Raw genomic sequence first — 21,956 nt, forward strand, 5'->3', positions numbered from 1 at the left:
CAATGCCATTGATGCCTTTGCCATGGAATTCATCCACAGGTATGATCAGTTACCCTCCACGGACTTATTTTGATCCATGGATGCAACATAATTTTCTATATCATGACAGAGTATTACCAAATCACTATACATTTGGTTAGTTACATTTTTTTTGCTAAGACAAAGGGGCCGAATTATTTTATTGCTATTTTATTTTGTTTATTTTGGCAATACATGCTTTAATGGATGAATTCTACATGGACCACATGATAATGGCCGATACTTAACTATCGTCCTAACAAACTATCCGATCATGGCCGGTGTGAAATTCTAACATCGTCCTTAGTTCAATTGGAACCGAGACAAGGTACATGTTAACTCATATTAGCCTTGTCTCTCTAGTACTATGGAGGTTACGTTTCGATGGTTGAATTCACAATGGCCAAGGTCTTGGTGTTGTTTATATATCTCCTTATGGTGCAATTTTATGAAGCCTCATGCCACTTAGAATATTTTTGCACAATTAATCAAAGCCGAATATACATTGTTATTCGGATTGAATCTTTTACATGCTATATGGCTATACATATTGAGGCTTTTAGTGATTCCTTATGAGTAATGCAACAAATATCCAAGGGTTATCAATGCTTTAACGAATCACTTATAGTTTATCTTGAGGCATGTCTAGATGCAAAATTTACCTTGGGTTGCTATAAAATTGTTCATATTTCTAGACATGACAATTCGAAAGAGTTGGCACAGCAACCATCCGGCTACTATGTTAATCATGGTGTGTTGCATTTCTATCAATATCTGATACTTAGTCTCGTCAACATAGGTAAGGCCGAACCGAAGTCCACCGCTTCGGCCACTAACATTGTTTTTATGCAGGTAAAAGTGAGGATTGGAGAAAGTTTATTGTTGATTATCTGCAAAGTTCTAACAAAAGGGTGAACAATATGGTTCGGAGGATGACCTTGAGATACATATCTATGGAACTTTATCATCGAGTTGTTAATGAAGTTGAGAAGGTTTCGCCCAAGCTTGCATCAAGGATTCAAAAAAATAATGGCCGATATATAATTATCGCCCTAAGCATATAAATGGCCAATGGAGTGTTGACATCGTCCTTAGAACCAACACGGTGCATGTTATTTTTCGGCACACTAGCTTTGCCGAAAAACAGGGGGCATGTGTTGACGCTCAAAAGTGGCACGGTTAAAAAGAGTACCTTGAAGCTATGTCAAGATTAATTCAAACTTATTATGAAAGTCACCATTTGATGGCTCTTTTCAAGATAATCAACGTAAATGTGAAGATGGATCAAAACGGAGCTCAAGTGCAAAAGATATGCCAATTTCGGAGATACTCGTGTTGACATCAGATTAGAGAATGGCATGAAACCTAATTAACATGACCTCTGATGGAAAAAGTTATAACTGCAAAGTTCTTCGTCTCGTCGAAACGGACGATTTTGATATAAAGATCGTCCCCATCCGAGGTCGTTTGCAAAAGTTATAGCCAAAACTGTGCGCTGCAGCAGTTTATGGCCGGATCATCCGGACCGGGGTCCAGATCATCCGGCCGAGGGCCGAAAAATTGACCAAAACAATAGAAGCTAAAAGTTGAAGCCGGATGATCTGGATCAACTCCCGGATGATCCGGGTAAAGGCCGGACAATCCGGGCAATTGTCCGGATGTCCGGACACGTTTTTCTGCTGCAGACTTTATAAAACGGCCCGAAACACCCTCAAAATGGCCTCGGATCAAAACGGGTTCAACATGAAAGTTGTGCGTCTCGTCGAGGTGGTTGATTTGGATATAAAATACGTCCAAATCCGTGGTCGTATAAGGATTCTAGGGCCAAAACAGTGAGCTGCTGTCAAAAAACTGGGCTAGGCCGGATCATCCGGGCCTTGAGCCGGATATCCGGGCCGGGGGTCGTGAATAGTCCGTGTTTTATTAGGTTTTGATGATTTGGACGGCTAGGAAAGTCCTTTTATTGTACGGGAAGTCCACCCGCCTCTTATATAGACAAGAGGTGACGGCCGATTGAACGACAACACACAATCGATCAATCAATCTACCACTTTTTATCTTTTATGTTTTCTCCTTAACCCTAGTTCTTCTTTTTCCTCATTCTTCGTTTGTTCTTCTTCATTGCAGGGTGGCGAACCTCAAGGCCCTAGGGGCGATCAGGTCGACCTAGGGCAGCCCATAGCCGCCGCGCGCCCAGACGGGGTCCCTCCCGGGCGTGTGGGGTTTCGGGTCATCAAGTTGCTGCAATCTACAAAGGTAATATAAATACCCAATTCCCCTTTGTAGATGGAAATAATCCATATGTTGTTGCTAGATCACCTAATGAGCATAATGTATCGGCTAGCCCTAGTTTTATCAATCATGCATCTAATTATGCGCAAGGGCCGATGCAAAACAATTTTCATGCTTCAAATTCTTATGATTTTAGCAACGTACAACATATGTATCCAAAATCTCATGCATCGGCAACCCCACAAATCCATATGCCGATGAACAACATGTTGAGTTTGGTTAATAAATTTGAAACACCTCATGTTAGGATTTCCAATGCCATGCAACAAAGTGTTTGACCCTTTTATTCATCGGCAAGTAATGTGCAATATACTAATCCAACCATGCCAATGAACGAGAGAATTGGCCATGCTACTACTAGCTATTCGGCCAGTTATTCCCAACCGTCTTATGCTACACCTCATGACAATAATTTTTCAGCACCAAACACAACTGTAGATGTTCATAATTCGGCTTCACACCTTCCTGGTCATAGCCGAATAAATGTAAATTTTACTGGAGCGGTTGTGCCCAATATTGTAGAAGATGAGGTAGTGGTGACTGCATTGAAGAGTTTAGCCCAAAATAAGAGGATTAGTGCTCTTTGCCTTGAACAACATGAAAAGGGGCTATTTCCGGATTATGCCGCAATAAAAGCTAGAGTTTTGCAAGAAGATGAATCTTTGCCAATTGATAAAATTGGCGAGCAAAAGTATGGTCTTACAACAATGCATATGCCTTCACCTAGTACTACATCATATTATACACCCCCTACACAATTGGAAAATTTCGGCAACACCCGTGTGTCATTGCCGAAAGAGTCTAAAAGCATTGGGGGCCAATCATATCCTGAGTGGGCTGAAATTGAGAAAAAGCTTAAAGCTAATTTTGCCGCTCGCCGTCAGAAACAAATAGAAAAAGAATTTGCTTAGATAAAAGAAGCATTGCCAATTGGTAGTATCAATGAAAAGAAGGATGATTCGGAACATGAAAGTGCTGCGGTTGAAAAAGCCGAATCAAGTAGTATATATTCTGAATCCATCAAATCCAACGAGGCAAGCATTATTGAGAAAGGGCATGGCAAGCATAGGAAAACAATGGTGCTTGATTTTTCTGAAGTTAATGGAACCTACTTCCTGCCCTATGAGTTCCGTGCCATAGAAATTGACAAGCCTCAAGGACAAGAACAAGTAGTCGAACAAAGTTCGGCTGACATGGATCTTCAAGGTAATGATGCACGGAATCAAGAAAAAGATGATGAAGAGGCGTTGGGGAGCCATCCAAAGGCGAAGCAAGATATTGTTCAAGTCACACCACCATCATGCTCTCCCAACATATTTCAAGAGGTATGTTTAGCAAGTAATTTACCTATTTTCAGATTTGGTCAGAACTTTATTGTTGATGCATCTATTAGAAAAATCCTCATAAGTAATTTTGAAAGACCAATAAAGAAGGGTAATTTACTTGTTAGCAATAAAATTGTTACGGAACATATCGGTCAAACCATTGCACAATTTATAAAGACCGATAATGACTTATTGTTGCAGCCAAAGCTTTCCCCATTGCTTTATCTAAAGTTCATATCTAGTTGGGTAGCTTTGCTTATTTCTTACTTGGCTTGCACTTGGTCTCAATTGAGACACGTGTGTTCTAAATATTTTCGTTTCAGAAGTTTAAAGCCAAGGTTAAATTCTATTGAGAAAACCGATGCTAAAATAATATCTTATCCAAAGACATTGGAGATAGAGTGGAAAACACAATGCATAGCCGAATGGGGAGATTACAAATCTGAACCATTCGTTTGCTTATCTCCAAAGCCGTTCAAACGGCAAGATCGGCTAGAAAACAAGAAGTATACCTTCAATTCAAGCATGTGTGACCAAATATTTGATTTGTTGCTGAAAAATAATTACATTACAATTCTTGATCACCATGTTAAGCCATCAATCCAAGGACGAATGTATTGTAAGTTGCATGATTCATCCAAGCATAATTTTGAGGATTGCAACATGTTTCGTCAAATAGTCAAATCGGCCATTGAAAAAGGACGATTAAAGTTTGTTGAAACACCAAGAGATGACCAGTCTATTCCGATTGGTCCCGATGGCAAAAAGTTTTTGCATCGGCTGCTTCAAGCCGATCCATTTAAAGAGAATGTAAAAGCTGCAGGTGATGGGATCAAGCTTTCAAGTAAAGAAGTTGTTGAAGAGCATAACGAACATAATCTTGAGGGCGAGAATTCCATCGAAGCTACAATAGAGACGCCAAGGACTGGGGGGCAGCAAGCAAATCGAATGATCGATGACAGCAAACCAAAAGAAAACAAAGGCCGAAATAAGCGCAAGTATAAGAGATCAAAAATCACCTTCGCTGAACTATTGGATAAATATCAAAAGAAGAGTGAAGAGAAGAATGCTTATCGGCCAAATCATGCAAAGAAACCAAGATCACCCCCAAGGCGCAAATGTGAGGATTGGTATTGGCAAAGTGATAATTTTAATGCAACATATTCATATCCTTATTTTGGGCCGCCAATGCCAATGCCGTGGATGCCTCCCTATGCTCATATAGATACATATTCATCATGGGACAGGTATGATACAAGGGCACATTCTCCATCTTATTTTAGACCATCTCACCAATATTATGCAGCTCCAAGAAGATCAACATCCGAACAATCACATGTTAAAGACCGTTTCAATCATAAGGAATCGGTCCCGAGCTAAAGGAAGAAGAAAGAGTTGGTCAAACAAGTTTACCGCGTTAAAAGAGATGGTCGTAAGAGTGTTACTTCAGATTTGATCTCAAATGAAAAAGACCCAATGAAAGTGTTGACATTGGCTACTAAAGGCAATGAGATGGAGCAACCAATTATTGAGAGTCAAAGTGCCAAATCTGAAGAAAAGAAGTTGAGAGTGCACAAGGCCAAGAAAGAATTGCCATTGGTCAAAACAGAATCACAGCCGAGATGCCCACTTGGCTTATCGTATTGGCAAAAGAAGGAATTACAAAATCTTAGTGCACAAGAGCTGAGAAAGAGGAACATGGCATGGGTTCCCAAGAGGATCAATCATAACAAAAACGATGTGCATGCTTCAATTGCAACAAGTACAATGAAAGTGAAGAAAGAGAAAGATGGAAGCAACAAACAATTAAGCCGAAGGTGTGCATCACAACATCAAAATCTTCGGTTAGCACAACATCCATTTTCTTCAACAATGCCATTGATGCCTTTGCCATGGAATTCATCCACATGTATGATCAGTTACCCTCCATGGACTTATTTTGATCCATGGATGCAACATAATTTTCTATATCATGACAGAGTATTACCAAATCACTATACATTTGGTTAGTTACATTTTTTTTGCTAAGACAAAGGGGCCGAAATATTTTATTGCTATTTTATTTTGTTTATTTCGGCTATACATGCTTTAATGGATGAATTCTACATGGACCTCATGATAATGGCCGATACTTAACTATCTTCCTAACAAACTATCCGATCATGGCCGGTGTGAAATTCTAACATCGTCCTTAGTTCAATTGGAACCGAGACAAGGTACATGTTAAGTGATATTAGCCTTGTCTCTCTAGTACTACGGAGGTTACGTTTCGATGGTTGAATTCACAATGGCCAAGGTGTTGGTGTTGTTTATATATCTCCATATGGTGCAATTTTATGAAGCCTCATGACACTTAGAATATTTTTGCACAATTAATCAAAGCCGAATATACATTGTTATTCGGATTGAATCTTTTACATGCTATATGGCTATACATATTGAGGCTTTTAGTGATTCGTTATGAGTAATGCAACAAATATCCAAGGGTTATCAATGCTTTGACGAATCACTTATAGTTTATCTTGAGGCATGTCTAGATGCAAAATTTACCTTGGGTTGCTATAAAATTGTTCATATTTCTAGACATGACAATTCGAAAGAGTTGGCACAGCAAGCATCCGGCTACTATGTTAATCATGGTGTGTTGCATTTCTATCAATAGCTGATGCTTAGTCTCGTCAACATAGGTAAGGCCGAACCGAAGTCCACCGCTTCGGCCACTAACATTGTTTTTATGCAGGTAAAAGTGAGGATTGGAGAAAGTTTATTGTTGATTATCTGCAAAGTTCTAACAAAAGGGTGAACAATATGGTTCGGAGGATGACCTTGAGATACATATCTATGAAATTTTATCATCGAGTTGTTAATGAAGTTGAGAAGGTTTCGCCCAAGCTTGCATCAAGGATTCAAAAAAATAATGGCCGATATATAATTATCGCCCTAAATATATAAATGGCCGATGGAGTGTTGACATCGTCCTTAGAACCAACACGGTGCATGTTATTTTTCCGCACACTAGCTTTGCCGAAAAACAGGGGGCATGTGTTGACACTCAAAAGTGGCACAGTTAAAAAGAGTACCTTGAAGCTATGTCAAGATTAATTCAAACTTATTATTGAAAGTCACCATTTGATGGCTCTTTTCTAGATAATCAACGTAAATGTGAAGATGGATCAAAACGGAGCTCAAGTGCAAAAGATATGCCAATTTCGGAGATACTCGTGTTGACATCAGATTAGAGAATGGCATGGAACCTAATTAAGATGACCTCTGATGGAAAAAGCTACAACTGCAAAGTTCTTCGTCTTGTCGAAACGGATGGTTTTGATATAAAGATCGTCCCCATCCGAGGCCGTATGCAAAAGTTATAGCCAAAACTGTGCGCTGCAGCACTGTATGGCCGGATCATCCGGACCGGGGTCCAGATCATCTGGCCGAGGGCCGAAAAATTGACCAAAACAACAGAAGCTAAAAGTTGAAGCCGGATGATCCGGGTAAAAGCCGGACAATCCGGGCAATTGTCCGGATGTCCGGACACGTTTTTCTGCTTCGGACTTTATAAAACGGCCCGAAACACCCTCAAAATATCCTCGGATGAAAAAGTGTTCAACATGAAAGTTGTGCGTCTGGTCGAGGCGGTTGATTTGGATATAAAAAACGTCCAAATCCGTGTTCGTATGAGGATTCTAGAGCCAAAACAGTGAGCTGCTGTCAAAAAACTGGGCTAGGCCGGATCATCCGGGCCTTGAGCCGGACATCCGGGCCGGGGGTCGTGAATAGTCCGTGTTTTATTAGGTTTTGATGATTTGGACGGCTAGGCAAGTCCTTTTATTGTACGGGAAGTCCACCCGCCTCTTATATAGACAAGAGGTGACGGCCGATTGAACAACAACACAAAATCGATCAATCAATCTACCACTTTTTATCTTTTATCTTTTCTCCTTAACCCTAGTTCTTCTTCTTCCTCGTTCTTCGTTTGTTCTTCTTCATTGCAGGGCGGCGAACCTCAAGGCCCTAGGGGCGATCAGACGACCTAGGGCAGCCCATAGCCGCCGCGCGCCCAGACGGGGTCCCTCCTGGGCGTGTGGGGTTTCGGGTCTTCAAAAGAACCCGCCGGATTGCCTGCGTACCGTGCTTCCGGACGGGTCTCCTTCGACGTGAGCTGCGGTGCATCACCCTCGGCGTTGGAGGTACATGGTGACGTGTTCGTGTGCGAACACACTTTTTGGCGACTCCGCTGGGGACGAAGCTTCGAACGGTCTCCGGCCCGTTCTTACTACGAAGAGATCGTCATCAAGTTGCTGCAATCTACAAAGGTATATATGAATAGCCAATTCCCCTTTGTAGATGGAAATAATCCATATGTTGTTGCTAGATCACCTACTGAGCATAATGTATCGGCTAGCCCTAGTTTTATCAATCATGCATCTAATTATGCGCAAGGGCCGATGCAAAACAATTTTCATGCTTCAAATTCTTATGATTTTAGCAACGTACAACATATGTATCCAAAATCTCATGCATCGGCAACCCCACAAATCCATATGCCGATGAACAACATGTTGAGTTTGGTTAATAAATTTGAAACACCTCATGTTAGGATTTCCAATGCCATGCAAGAAAGTGTTTCACCCTTTTATTCATCGGCAAGTAATGTGCAATATACTAATCCAACCATGCCGATGAACGAGAGAATTGGCCATGCTACTACTAGCTATTCGGCCAGTTATTCCGAACCGTCATATGCTACAACTCATGACAATAATTTTTCAGCACCATACACAACTGTAGATGTTCATAATTCGGCTTCACACCTTCCTGATCATAGCCGAATAAATATAAATTTTACTGGAGCGGTTGTGCCAAATATTGTAGAAGATGAGGTAGTGGTGGCTGCATTGAAGAGTTTAGCCCAAAATAAGAGGATGAGTGCTCTTTGCCGTGAACAACATGAAAAGGGGCTATTTCCGGATTATGCCGCAATAAAAGCTAGAGTTTTGCAAGAAGATGAATCTTCGCCAATTGATAAAGTTGGCGAGCAAAAGTATGGTCTTACAACAATGCATATGCCTTCACCTAGTACTACATCATATTATACACCCCCTACACAATTGGAAAATTTCGGCAACACCCGTGTGTCATTGCCGAAAGAGTCTAAAAGCATTGGGGGGCAATCATATCCTGAGTGGGCTGAAATTGAGAAAAAGCTTAAATCGAATTTTGCCGCTCGCCGTCAGAAACAAATAGAAAAAGAATTGGCTTAGATAAAAGAAGCATTGCCAATTGGTAGTATCAATGAAAAGAAGGATGATTCGGAACATGAAAGTGCTTCGGTTGAAGAAGCCGAATCAAGTAGTATATATTCTGAATCCATCAAATCCAACGAGGCAAGCATTATTGAGAAAGGGCATGGCAAGCATAGGAAAATAATGGTGCTTGATTTGTCTGAGGTTAATGGAACCTACTTCCTGCCCTATGAGTTCCATGCCATAGAAATTGACAAGCCCCAAGGACAAGAACAAGTAGTCGAACAAAGTTCGGCTGACATGGATCTTCATGGTAATGATGCACGGAATCAAGAAAAAGATGATGAAGAGGCGTTGGGGAGCCATCCAAAGGCGAAGCAAGATATTGTTCAAGTCACACCACCATCATGCTCTCCCAACATATTTCAAGAGGTATGTTTAGCAAGTAATTTACCTATTTTCATATTTGGTCAGAACTTTATTGTTGATGCATCTATTAGAAAAATCCTCATAAGTAATTTTGAAAGACCAATAAAGAAGGGTAATTTACTTGTTAGCAATAAAATTGTTACGGAACATATCGGTCAAACCATTGCACAATTTATAAAGACCGATAATGACTTATTGTGGCAGCCAAAGCTTTCCCCATTGCTTTATCTAAAGTTCATATCTAGTTGGGTAGCTTTGCTTATTTCTTACTTGGCTTGCACTTGGTCTCAATTGAGACACGTGTGTTCTAAATATTTTCGTTTCAGAAGTTTAAACCAAGGTTAAATTCTATTGAGAAAACCGATGCTAATATAATATCTTATCCAAAGACATTGGAGATAGAGTGGAAAACACAATGCATAGCCGAATGGGGAGATTACAAATCTGAACCATTCGTTTGCTTATCTCCAAAGCCGTTCAAACAGCAAGATCGGCTAGAAAACAAGAAGTATACCTTCAATTCAAGCATGTGTGATCAAATATTTGATTTGTTGCTGAAAAATAATTACATTACAATTATTGATCACCATGTTAAGCCATCAATCCAAGGACGAATGTATTGTAAGTTGCATGATTCATCCAAGCATAATTTTGAGGATTGCAACATGTTTCGTCAAATAGTCAAATCGGCCATTGAGAAAGGACGATTAAAGTTTGTTGAAACACCAAGAGATGACCAGTCTATTCCGATTGGTCCTGATGGCAAAAAGTTTTTGCATCGGCTGCTTCAAGCCGATCCATTTAAAGAGAATGTAAAAGCTGCAGGTGATGGGATCAAGCTTTCAAGTAAAGAAGTTGTTGAAGAGCATAACGAACATAATCTTCGGTTAGCACAACATCCATTTTCTTCAACAATGCCATTGATGCATTTGCCATGGAATTCATCCACATGTATGATCAGTTACCCTCCATGGACTTATTTTGATCCATGGATGCAACATAATTTTCTATATCATGACAGAGTATTACCAAATCACTATACATTTGGTTAGTTACATTTTTTTTGCTAAGACAAAGGGGCCGAAATATTTTATTGCTATTTTATTTTGTTTATTTCGGCTATACATGCTTTAATGGATGAATTCTACATGGACCTTGTCGGTTTCAAAACCGGCGGATCTCGGGTAGGGGGTCCCGAACTGTGCGTCTAGGCGGATGGTAACAGGAGACAAGGGACACAATGTTTTTACCCAGGTTCGGGCCCTCTCGATGGAGGTAAAACCCTACGTCCTGCTTGATTAATATTGATGATATGGGTAGTACAAGAGTAGATCTACCACGAGATCAAGGAGGCTAAACCCTAGAAGCTAGCCTATGGTATGATTGTTGAGATGTATGTTCGTCCTGCGGACTAAGGCCCTCCGGTTTATATAGACACCGGAGAGGGCTAGGGTTACACAGAGTCGGTTACAATGGTAGGAAATCTACATATCCGTATTGCCAAGCTTGCCTTCCACGCCAAGGAAAGTACCATCCGGACACGAGCCGGAGTCTTCAATCTTCTATCTTCGTACTCTTGGAGTCCGGCGGATATTGATAGTCCGGCTGTCCGGACACCCCCTAGTCCAGGACTCCCTCAGTAGCCCCTGAACCAGTCTTCAATGACGATAAGTCCGGCATGCATAATGTTCGGCATTGCAAGGCGGGTTCCTCCCTTGAATAATTCAGAGAAGATAATGAACACCAGGATAGTGTCCGGCTCTGCAAAAATAATTTCCACATTCCACCGTAGAGAGAATAAAACATATACACTAGCTCAATCTGCTGACGTATTATGCGGCGTGACATCACACCGCAGCCAAGCCCTCGTTTGAATCGTTTTTTACTATTCCACCTCAGCACGTTTAGCGAAGCGGTTTCCTTGGCACGTCTTGTCGAAGCAGAGATCGTGTTCCCCTTATTCCGGGATCCTCATCAATACGTGCGTGGGTAACCCAACCGTTCCCGTCGCCACGCCTCCTCTATCGAAGGGGAATCCCAAACGGTCACGGAGACGGCCCTTGGTATTTCCTCCCCTTTATAAGAGGACCAAGGCCAGCCCTTGTTCTTCAATCTCGCATCGAATCTTTTCCCCGCTCTCTAGTTCCAACACCCAGAGCCTCAGATTCGAGCGCTTCGGATCCTCAATCATGTCCGGCTCCGACCTCCAGGGCCGGTGGATGCCCTCCTCCGTCACGTAGGAGGACATACTAAAGTTGCGTGAGGCCAAGTACCTGGCCTACGAGGTTTCGCACAGGTTGCCTGCCCAAGGGCAGGCTGTGCCAGCCCCCGAGCCCGGCGAATACGTCGTTTTCGTATCCCACCTCCGCCGGGGTTTAGGCTTCCTGACGGATCCCTTCGTGAGAGGGCTCCTGTTCTACTACGGGCTGGACTTTCACGACTTGGCTCCGGAGTCTGTCCTCCATATCTCCGCATTCATCATCGCCTGCGAAGCCTTCCTCCGCGTCATCCCCCACTTCGGCCTATGGCTGAAGACCTTCAAGGTGGAGCCGAAGATGATCGGGGGGCGTCAAGCGGAGTGCGACGGGGCGACCATAAGCAAGAAGGTCGATGCCCCGTGGCTCGAGGGTTCCTTCCAAGAGGAACTCGGACTGTGGCAGCAGGAGTGGTTCTATATCACCGCTCCGAGGGGCAGCAGGCAAAAGCCGCCGCCCTCATTCCGCCCGGGACCTCCACGCCAACTGATGTCGTGGGTCAACCAAGGGCTCAACTGGGGGCCGTCCGAAGACGTGCCCTCGCTGCAGGGCCGGATTCGAGATCTCCAAGCGAGGGAGGTCGACCTGATCAAGGTGATGCAGGTTATGCTAGTCAGGCATCTTCTGCCCTGCAAACGTCGTCCTCTCCGTCTATGGGAATTCAACCCGGAGGGACCTCGGATTCTCCAACACTTCATGGGTGCGACACCCGTGGAGATGTACAAGTTGTTCCTCGGACCGCAGGTAGCGTGTCCGGATTCAGCCGAGGATGCAGGTCTAAGCCGCAATTGCCCGGATACTCAAGTAAGTAGCTCAGAGTCCGAACATTCTGTTTATGTGCCTTTCTAGAGTTCGCATCCTTACCCTTTGTTCTTTACAGGAATGGGTGGCGCGATCAAGGCTGATAAGGTGTCCGGCCCCCCTCCCAGAGACCGCACTGGAGCCCGTGCTGGTCAGAATGTTGGAGGTTGCTCCCGCAGAAGGGGGCAATGGGGAAAATAGAGGAGCTAATATTTCGCCCAAAGGGGCGACAGAGGAGGAGGGAACCAAGAATCCCTCCCCTCAGGGGGAGAAGAGGACCGCCTGCAAAGATCCAGAGGCCAAAGCCCCTAAGTGTGGGAAGAGATCTTCCCCGGGGGGTCCGGCGCCCGGAGAGAATCCGGACGCACAATCATCACCAAAGGATCGGCCCTGCAGCGAGCCGTGAGTATAAAAGAGAGAATTAATTAGTAAGGAAATACCTTCATTTGTGCTTCTGTAGGTAACCGAAGTATTTATATCGCAGTTCGGATCTGCAGCCTTCTCAGATGAGTTCATCTTCGGGGGACCTTCTTCCGGAGATGATGGAGAGCGATACGCCTCCATCCGCAGCGCCGCCAGATGAGGCAGGCGAACCCGAAGTGTCATCACGGAGGGTATCCCCGAGTCCGGAGGGGCCAGAGAGTTCGGCACCTACTAGTATCCGGCCGGGAGAACTGAAGCATCTGCTTGAGAGGGCGTCCATTTCAGAAGATCACCGTGCGTTAATGCGTATGGTGATTGGAAGGATTTCGTCCGCTGGAAGCGGATTGCATAATGCCGCCATGAGTTTACTGGCGGGATTTGAGGTATGCAGTAATGACGCACCCCTTCATCTTTTAACAGTTTTGCATATAAAAATGCGCCCTGTATAGATAGTAGCCCCTGAGACTCGGTAGGTTGTCGGAAACGACAGCGTGCCGAGGATCGAAATCTCAAAATCTCAAGTAATGAATACCGCCATCCTGATACAGGTGGCGGATAGTTCGGGGGCCAGCCGGACTAATGAGTTTGCCGAATTAAGTCGGCAACTTGACGTGGCAGATGCTGACATCGCGCTTGTCAACTAGCGACTTGACGAGTCGCAAGGTAAATGAATTCTCCACAGTTTATTTATTTAAGGGGGTCGAAGCCCTCTGCTGATAAATTGTATGCTGTTGTACAGACGGTACTGCTGCTGTGGAGAGCCTCCGGGCCGAACTTGCTCGAGCTAAGGAGCAGGCCCGAAGGAGTGACGCGGCTGCCTCGAAGGCGGCCGAAGAGTTGAAAGCCGAAAAGGCTGCGCACTGCCTAAGCAGGGCGGAGGTGGCCGAATTGGCCAGGGAATTAAAGGATGCTACCGACCGCAATGAGGCTCTTGGAAAGGAGCGCTTATCGGAGCGGGAAGACCTGAAGAAGGCCACCGCCATAGCCAAGGATGCCCGCTCTGCAATGCGGGCTATGAAGGAGGAGCTGCGCCAGGCTGGAGCGATCGTGGCTGGCAAGCCTATTCTTCTGCGTCGCCGGTTTATGGATGCGAAGTATGCTCAATTTGAGCGGCTGTGGAGTCCGGAGGATCCGTATATGGACTTAGCTGCAAGCGCGGCTGATGCCGTTAAGCACTTCCGGAGCCAGGGGGATCACGAGACGGAAGAGCTGTATTGGTCTCAATTCCACAGTCCGGATCGCTCCCTTCCGTTGACGGACCGGTTGGCCGAATGGGCCGAGCTAAATAGATTGTCCGGACTTGCCATGTCTGACATCGTGGCCCATGTCTGGCCAGGGAGGTCCAAGGCGACGAGCTACTTCGGCTTACTGCAGCAATTCCTTGGAGCGGTGCCGCATATAAAGGATATGAAGCGGTCGGCCTGCATTGAGGGCGCGCGGATGGCTCTTGCCCGTGTGAAGGTGCATTATCCGGAGATGGATGCCACCGCCGTTGCCACCCAGGGTCCGGATGAAAGCCGGCTCCCTGTCGAGCACTACTTCGGAGAAGTCATGCGCGGTGCTCGTAAAATAGAGGCGCAGTGCTCAAAGAATGTAACGTTCAAATGAACGCATTAGCTTGTAAATTGATGATTATATTATAACTGCTTTTTATACTTGTGCGTCCAAGTAAAATTCTCCTATGCGGCCGTTTATGTATACTTGTGTATAACCTGAAAGATGGCAGTCTTCGGCTTCAGCCCCCACGCGCAAGGTGCTGGGGTGTTCGCAAAAATAGCACGTTTTCACACTTAATCCGACGTCTCGGTCCTGTTATAAGGAGGTGGTAGCGTAGCGAACTAGGCAATCCGGACTATAATGCTTTATCACTTTCACTTAGCCAGTGGAGCTTGAGGGTGGGGCTACGATATAGCCCCTGGTGGCGCCGCACATCTCCGGATTCGGGGTGCGTATGTGCCTGACCGGGAAACGGTCCTTCGTCAAAGTGGGGAATTCTAAACATTTCGATAGTCGATCGAGTGGCTGACCAGACTCTCGCTGTATCATGACAGTCAGTTTTCGGCTTTCTCTACTGAGGTGCTCGCCCAGCCGAACTGGGGCACAATCGCAGTAGTTCTCCTGGTGCCGCGTTAGCCGATGATACGAAACGTAAGGCAGCAAAACACAGGAGCCGGGCAAACCCAACATTTGACCAAAGACATGATTCGGAGCTGATGCATATAATGCCTAACTCGAGACGCCGAACACTCCCGAAGGTGTTCGGACTTTATAATAATGGGCAGAAAGATGCCCTAAGCCCCTAGTGTCCGGGTACGGGCATGGTCCTCTGACGCGGCCGATGCCAAAGCGTCAGGCTCCGCTTTGGCTATAGGAAGAAACCAAGGGAGAGTAACAACAAGAGACAGTAAAAAAGGTCTACGCAGGGTCTTAATCTAAAAAGAATCCTTGCAACGGGTCCCTACTGCACGTCTGCGCCTGTGTCTCTGTTGCGCCGTTATCCTGGACGGGTATGCACGTTGTTCATCTGTAGAAAGAGAGGAACGTTTAGTTGTAGAAACAATTCGTGCGAAAAATATGTAAAATAAGAAATATAAATAATTAAAGTAAGGTTTATATGAAACCGCGATTGTTTGTGCGCGCAGCCCCCTGTGAATGGGGTATGCGGCTAGGGAGCCCCTAGCCTGCTGAGTCCGGATTCGTCTATCCGAGTCCGGGGTCCTTAAGTGACCCTCGCACTGAAATGGCGCCATGTGGACCGGGCATCTTGAGTGTAAGAGACGCGTAATGCGGTATGGCGTTGAAGCGGACAAAAGCCTTTCGTCCCAAGAGTGCTTGATATTCACTTTCAAATGGGACGATATGAAAAATTAATTTTTCGCGTCGAAAATTGTTCGGCAATCCGAACACGACGTCTAGTAATATAGAGCCTGTGCACTTGGCGTAAGGGCCTGGCATCACTCCTTTGGAGGAAGTGCGGCTGTGTCGAATTTTGGTAGGGTCTATCCCCATCCTACGAATTGTGTTTGAATATGGCAGGTTTAAGTCACTGCCTCCGTCCATTAGGACGTTAGTGAATTGTAATCCTTCTATTATGGGATTCAATATCAGAGGAGTCCGTCCCGCGTTTCGAACGCTTCTGGAATAGTCCAGGTGGTCGAAAGTGATTGGTTTTGATATCCAATCTCTACGGTCTGCTGGGTTGGACCGTGCGAAGCTCTTTTTAGAAAGTGCCGCACTATTTTTCCGTGTCATCACATGAAGTGAGTTTACTGCTTTGACCCCTTGTGGGAAAGTCTTTTGTTTTCCGGTGCCCTGCTGGCGGGGTTTATCTTCTTCGCTTGACGCGTCGAGCCCCTTGTGTTCGGCATTTAATCGGCCGGACTGTTTAAAAACCCGACAATCCCTGTGGGTGTGATTTGCAGGCCTTCCGGGGGTGCTGTGGATTTGGCATATCCGACCCAAAATTTTGTTTAAGTTGGACAATTCGTCACTGTCATCCTTAAGAGGTTGAGTTTTGTTATTGGGCCGTGAGCTTTTGAATCCGGCATTGACTGCCGTCCTCTTTGGGCTTTTCTCTTTATTCCGGCGCTGCTCTTTTCTGCGCCGTGATTTTCCATTTCCATCTCTTATCTCGGACGTACTTGGGTCGCTGGTGCTGCTTCTTGCTAGCCAGCTATCCTCTCCCGCACAGAAGCGGGTCATGAGGCTTGTTAGTGTGGACATTGTCCTCGGTTTCTCTTGGCCGAGGTGCCTGGCGAGCCATTCGTCTCGGACATTGTGCTTGAAAGCTGCTAAGGCTTCGGCGTCCGGACAGTCGACTATTTGGTTCTTTTTGGTAAGAAACCTGTTCCAGAATTTCCGCGCTGACTCTCCGGGCTGCTGAGTTATATGACTTAAATCATCTGCATCCGGAGGATGGACATAAGTCCCTTGAAAATTTGCTCTAAACGCTTCCTCGAGCTCTTCCCAACTTCCAACAGTGTTTTCTGGGAGGCTTTCGAGCCAATGACGGGTTGGCCCTTTGGGCTTGAGGGGTAGATATTTTATGGCGTGGAGATCGTCTCCTTTGGCCATGTGTATATGCAGTATATAATCTTCTATCCAGACTCCAGGGTCTGTTGTTCCATCGTAGGCCTCTATATTTATGGGTTTAAACCCTGCTGGGAATTCATGGTCCAGCACCTCATCGGTGAAACATAGTGGGTGTGCGGCGCCCCTGTAATTGTATGTGCCGCTATCACCGGACACTTGACGTGTTGCTTTGCTTCCTGGGGCCTTCTTTTTGGGTCCGTAGATGGACCTGGCTGGGCCATTTGACGGTGGAGGCTCTATGGCCTCTTCGTCGAATTCTGGTAGCAGCTTACACTTCGGGTAGCTCTTTGATTGGTGGCCATTGCCGTATTTATCTGCGGTTTTGAGTACTTTGCTCCATCTTATTCTGAGCATGTCTTCCGCTGTTTTGAGCTTCCGGTTTTCCTTCTTGAGGCTTCTTGCTGTGGCGATGAGCCTGCGCTTAAAAAGCTCTTGTTCGACGGGGTCCTCGGGCGCGACGAGTTCGTTGTCATTGAGGCTTGCTTCGTCTTCGGAGGGAGGTATGTAGTTATGATCCTCGACCTCTTCGTCTGCCGCCCTTTCGTGAGGGCTTGTTTCTGCTTCCTCATGCGCTGAGTCTTGCTGGAGGGGGTTGTCTTCGGCACTCTCTGGGGTATTGTTATCTCCTGTGCCGGAATCTCTATTCTTGCTGTGGCGGGATTTAGAGCGGCGCCGCTGACGCCGGCGTTTGGGCTGCTTCTTTAAAGAGTCTGCCTCCGCTGCTTCTTCGCCATCCCCCTCTTTTGGGGTATCCACCATGTATACGTCATATGACGAGGTGGCCTTCCAGTGCCCTATAGGCGCTGGTTCCTGTTCGTCTCCGGCATCGTCGTCCATAGCGTCGATGTCTTCGGAGTCGTAGTCCGTACTCCAAAGTGGGTGGTGGGTGGGCTCTGAATTTCTACGTCGTCCGTACTCCAACCGTCCTGGCCATAGTCCGGCCAGGACTCTCTCGATAGCGAGAGACGCTTTAATGAATTTAGGATATCGCCAAAAGGCGAGTGTTGGAATATGCCCGCAGTGGTGAATTCCATAACCGGCGCCCAATCCGGATTGATTGATAGGGGCGTGGGAGGTTCGGAGTCCGGTGAGGAGTCCGGCGCCTCGGAATCACGAGTCTCGCAGGGGACAAGGTCAGTGTTCGGCTCCATCGCCGTGGATGTTGAAGCCCCCGGGGCGGCGTCTATCCACCGACCCTCGATCTGGGCTATCGGCTCCGGGCTAATGGCCGAAGCGGATCCGAGTGCGGCCACCAAGGCACTGTCCGGCGGCAGAGCTAGATCGTGCCCATCGTCACAGTGCGGCGCGCTTGGCTGTGGCTCGAGTCCGTCGAAGATCAAGTCTCCGCGGAGATTGGCCATGAAGTTTAAGCTTCCGAATCTGACCTGACGGCCAGGGGCGTAGCTTTCGATCTGCTCCAGATGGCCAAGAGAATTGGCCCGCAGTGCAAAGCCGCCAAATACGAAGATCTGTCCGGGGAGAAAAGTCTCACCCTGGACAGCGTTGCTGGTTGAAGATGCCATCAAGCCTATCAGCGACGACACAGAGGAACTCTCAATGAAAGCACCAATGTCGGTGTCAAAACCGGCGGATCTCGGGTAGGGGGTCCCGAACTGTGCGTCTAGGCGGATGGTAACAGGAGACAAGGGACACAATGTTTTTACCCAGGTTCGGGCCCTCTCGATGGAGGTAAAACCCTACGTCCTGCTTGATTAATATTGATGATATGGGTAGTACAAGAGTAGATCTACCACGAGATCAAGGAGGCTAAACCCTAGAAGCTAGCCTATGGTATGATTGTTGAGATGTATGTTCGTCCTACGGACTAAGGCCCTCCGGTTTATATAGACACCGGAGAGGGCTAGGGTTACACAGAGTCGGTTACAATGGTAGGAGATCTACATATCCGTATTGCCAAGCTTGCCTTCCACGCCAAGGAAAGTATCATCCGGACACGAGCCTGAATCTTCAATCTTCTATCTTCGTAGTCTTGGAGTCCGGCGGATATTGATAGTCCGGCTGTCCGGACACCCCCTAGTCCAGGACTCCCTCAGACCTCATGATAATGGCCGATACTTAACTATCGTCCTAACAAACTATCCATCATGGCCGGTGTAAAATTCTAACATCGTCCTTAGTTCAATTGGAACCGAGACAAGGTACATGTTAAGCGATATTAGCCTTGTCTCTCTAGTACTACGGAGGTTACGTTTCGATGGTTGAATTCACAATGGCCAAGGTGTTGGTGTTGTTTATATATCTCCTTATGGTGCAATTTTATGAAGCCTCATGCCAGTTAGAATATTTTTCGCACAATTAATCAAAGCCGAATATACATTGTTATTCGGATTGAATCTTTTACATGCTATATGGCTATACATATTGAGGCTTTTAGTGATTCGTTATGAGTAATGCAACAAATATCCAAGGGTTATCAATGCTTTGACGAATCACTTATAGTTTATCTTGAGGCATGCCTAGATGCAAAATTTACCTTGGGTTGCTATAAAATTGTTCATATTTCTAGACATGACAATTCGAAAGAGTTGGCACAACAAGCATCCGGCTACTATGTTAATCATGGTGTGTTGCATTTCTATCAATAGCCGATGCTTAGTCTCGTCAACATAGGTAAGGCCGAACCGAAGTCCACCGCTTCGGCCACTAACATTGTTTTTATGCAGGTAAAAGTGAGGATTGGAGAAAGTTTATTGTTGATTATCTGCAAAGTTCTAACAAAAAGGTGAATAATATGGTTCGGAGGATGACCTTGAGATACATATCTATGAAATTTTATCATCGAGTTGTTAATGAAGTTGAGAAGGTTTTGCCCAAGCTTGCATCAAGGATTCAAAAAAATAATGGCCGATATATAATTATCGCCCTAAGCATATAAATGGCCGATGGAGTGTTGACATCGTCCTTAGAACCGACACGGTGCATGTTATTTTTCGGCACACTAGCTTTGCCGAAAAACAGGGGGGCATGTGTTGACGCTCAAAAGTGGCACGGTTAAAAAGAGTACCTTGAAGCTATGTCAAGATTAATTCAAACTTATTATTGAAAGTCACCATTTGATGGCTCTTTTCAAGATAATCAACGTAAATGTGAAGATGGATCAAAACGGAGCTCAAGTGCAAAAGATATGCCAATTTCGCAGATACTCGTGTTGACATCAGATTAGAGAATGGCATGGAACCTAACTAAGATGACCTCTGATGGAAAAAGTTACAACTGCAAAGTTCTTCATCTCGTCGAAACGGACGATTTTGATATAAAGATCGTCCCCATCCGAGGTCGTATGCAAAAGTTATAGCCAAAACTGTGCGCTGCAGCACTGTATGGCCGGATAATCCGGACCGGGGTCCAGATCATCCGGCCGAGAGCCGAAAAATTGACCAAAACAACAGAAGCTAAAAGTTGAAGCCGGATGATCTGGATGAACTCCCGGATGATCCGGGTAAAGGCCGGACAATCCGGGCAATTGTCCGGATGTCCGGACACGTTTTTCTGCTGCAGACTTTATAAAACGGCCCCAAACACCCTCAAAATGGCCTCGGATGAAAAAGTGTTCAACATGAAAGTTGTGCGTCTCGTCGAGACGGTTGATTTGGATATAAAAAACGTCCAAATCCGTGTTCGTATGAGGATTCTAGAGCCAAAACAGTGAGCTGCTGTCAAAAAACTAGGCTAGGCCGGATCATCCGGGCCTTGAGCCGGACATCCGGGCCGGGGGTCGTGAATAGTCCGTGTTTTATTAGGTTTTGATGATTTGGACGGCTAGGCAAGTCCTTTTATTGTACGGGAAGTCCACCCGCCTCTTATATAGACAAGAGGTGACGGCTGATTGAACAACAACACACAATCGATCAATCAATCTACCACTTTTTATCTTTTATCTTTTCTTCTTAACCCTAGTTCTTCTTCTTCCTTGTTCTTCGTTTGTTCCTTTTCATTGCAGGGCGGCGAACCTCGAGGCCCTAGGGGCGATCAGGTCGACCTAGGGCAGCCCATAGCCGCCGCGCGCCCAGACGGGGTCCCTTCCGGGCGTGTGGGGTTTCGGGTCTTCAAAAGCACCCGCCGGATTGTCTGCGTACCGCGCTTCCGGACGGGTCTCCTTCGACGTGAGCTGCGGTGCATCACCCTCGGCGTTGGAGGTACACGGTGACGTGTCTGTGTGCGAACAGTGCGCCCGACGGCGGGAAGGCGTGGGCACACATTCGCGGCCGTCGAACACCGATCGGGATTGGCGTTGGGGACTTGAACGCCCTCCATTTTGCGGCAACCACCTGACCCGGAGATTCGGCTTCCACAATTGCCCAGAATATGAATCCCATCTGAGTGCATCCAACCTCGCCGGCGAATCTCGCTCTCTCCTCGAACGTCGATGTGGTGATGATGCGGACTCCAATCTGAGTCCAGCTCTCAGGGTTGGGGAACTTGGATAGCACCACCTGCTGCATCTCTTGCTGCACCGCCGGCAGCGGTGGGACTTCTCGCGGTGGCGCCACTATTGAGGAAACTCAAGCTCATCGAGGTCGCACCACCCGCCGATTCGCGCCCTCGACATCGCTCAATGGCGTGGGATGTGGCTATTTGGGTGGAGTCAAGGAGGGCGAGTCAATGGCGGGGAGATGGGATATTGAACGGCTCGAGGTAGAGGGAATTATTGGAGGGTCAGGTGGCTCGCTCGGCTCCGTGTCGAGAGGTGCCACGGAGGTAAGAACCTGTTGAAATCTCCGTGTCGAGGCTTGTTGAAATCTCTAAAAAGACAAATATTTAGAAATGGAGGGAGTAGGTTGCAGCGTCGCTCCCTAGGCACTAAGATTGATGCGGCCACGTAAAAGTGAATCCATAACACAGGAAAGCTTTCGTACCAAGCTTTGAGTAAGCGAGGCATGTAGGGAAGCAGGGCAAGTTCCAGAATTTATTTATTTTCTCATCCAACCGAGTTGCATACATCAATTCTGCAAATGTGCCGACCCACGTTTTGGAGCGTGAAGTTGCACATAATGCATAACAATGAATCGCAAAAGTAACTATTACATGGAAAATAAATGCATAAAAACCATGTA

Source organism: Triticum dicoccoides, chromosome 7B, assembly GCF_002162155.2.
Source record: "Triticum dicoccoides isolate Atlit2015 ecotype Zavitan chromosome 7B, WEW_v2.0, whole genome shotgun sequence".
NCBI classification, from domain to species: Eukaryota; Viridiplantae; Streptophyta; class Magnoliopsida; order Poales; family Poaceae; genus Triticum; species Triticum dicoccoides.